This window comes from Cebidichthys violaceus, unplaced genomic scaffold (genome assembly GCF_023349555.1).
Source record: "Cebidichthys violaceus isolate CVI_PGR_0920_01 unplaced genomic scaffold, fCebVio1.0.p SCAF_75, whole genome shotgun sequence".
NCBI lineage: Eukaryota > Metazoa > Chordata > Actinopteri > Perciformes > Stichaeidae > Cebidichthys > Cebidichthys violaceus.
This window is the reverse complement of record NW_027176959.1, coordinates 332883-334898: the sequence shown is the minus strand read 5'-3', so window position 1 is coordinate 334898 and position 2016 is coordinate 332883.

The window sequence follows — 2016 nt, the reverse complement described above, 5'->3', positions numbered from 1 at the left end:
TTTTTTTTGTTTTGTTCTCATGGACGCACATATTACTGCCAATAGTTTCACAGTATTCCACTGTACTACAGGTGGCAGAAACATTTCAAGAATCACTGAGGAAACGATGCAGGTTTTAAACAATCCTATAGGCCTAACAAATGTTATTTTACAGGAAATCTCCACAGGGCACCTTTAAGTCCATATTTAGTGTGTTAAATGTGTTTATTCACAAACAAATTCTCAGTTCCATAAATGCCGGTGGACTCACAGGTTCAGGTGCTTTGCCCTGTTGGTAATCCAGCTTTGCAACAACACCTTCATGAGGATATGAAGTGCGCAAATCTTTCTCTAGGCTTTGATGTTTACCTATCCAGATTTCAGAATTCTTCTGCCTGAAGTGATCACAACATTAATGTGTAGAATCCATATTTCAAAATAGCTACATTTCTTTCAGCAGGGCATACGGCGTCTGTGTTGTTTGGGTGACCTAGCACAGCCAATTCTGCTGACAAAGGGAAAGAGTAATCGGCTTTGCTCCGTCTGTTTTGGCACTCGCACCACGCACAGTGTCAGCCGGCCACAGAGGCTCTCATCGTCTCACCAGTTCGCCCTGTTGAGAATCCTGCTTTCCCATGATTCCATCGGGTTGATGCCGGTTATCCGCGGCCCACGGTGATTTGTACCGTCACCGGTCTGTGACGCTTTGTGTATTCACGCTGACGCACCGCAGAGAAACAAGTACTTTGTCAAAAATATGTCCTCTTAATATGAATATTATCCCGGTATTATCTCGTTCCCCGAGCCGCAGGTTTAAATCTATGAATCTATATTTACACCTGCATTCAGGGGCTTAATGCCGGCTCCACTGCGTTTCAGGATTACCCACAGCAGCACCACGCTGTGGATAGAGCTCAAGCAACAGGACATATTAATGCGCCTTAATGAGCTTAACCTGTTTGTGTTGTTATGAAGAACGCCATTCAAAACTATTCAAATACTAGCCTACTTAAGCGACATTGTACATGCAGTTGTATGACTCCATTATCCAGTACTTGGGTATAAATGGCTCTCGTGCACACATACAAATTGCATCATTCTCGCTAATATTTAGTTATAGCCTCGCTCAATTTTGAACATTATGAAATTCTTTTTTTTGCTATACCCAGATGAAGCTTTACTATTAATACCTAATCATATCAATATCATCATAATGGAGAAGTGCTGAAGGAAGAGACCCACCTGACTGTAGCGCTGCCGTCACCTGCTGTGCGTGAAGCCCGATGGAGATATGAACGATCCAGCTGATCTGCTTACATGAACACCTGTACCTTCCTGTCCTCTGTGTCATGTGAGCAAACGAAATCCGTCTTTGAGAAGCAGTTGAGATGAGCCGCAGCAGCATCGCAGCGATTCACGTGTATCTAGTCCACTGTCTAACCAGCAGAATGTTAGTTTGTCTTTAGTGAGACGTTGAATGTGAGCCCCAATGTAGTAGTTTTGTAAAGAGACGTTGAAATACAGTGTTTCTTTTGTGTTTGCATCCACATTTTGTGAGTACAGTTCAAATCTAAAGTTTGATTTTGGAGAACATAAGAATTCTGTTAAGTTTTATATTCCAGCAAACATCCACTGTAATCAATCAATTGAATACAAAAATTACAGTGATACAAATAATAAAACACGTATAGCTGCACCGTAGCAGACATGGAGATCCCTCCAGTGTAACTCCACCTCCACAAGTTTGGGAAGTCTGTGAAATATTCCTATACCATTGCCTAAATGCAGTTTCAAAGCTTTTCCCACAATGCTGAGAACATAAATGCGTTGGATGAATATCAAACCCCCTGGTCTCAATGCATGTTTGAAGCCTAATTTAACAGAAATGAAAGTACTCGGTCTGTAAGCCCGTTGATTTGTTTGACCTCACACCTGGCGGGCGTGTCGCTCAGGACCCGAGGAAGCGAAGGTGTCGAGTGTGAAGTTGTTTGGATGAGCGCTTCTCCAGAAACAACCGGAAGGTCAAGCGGTCGGCCC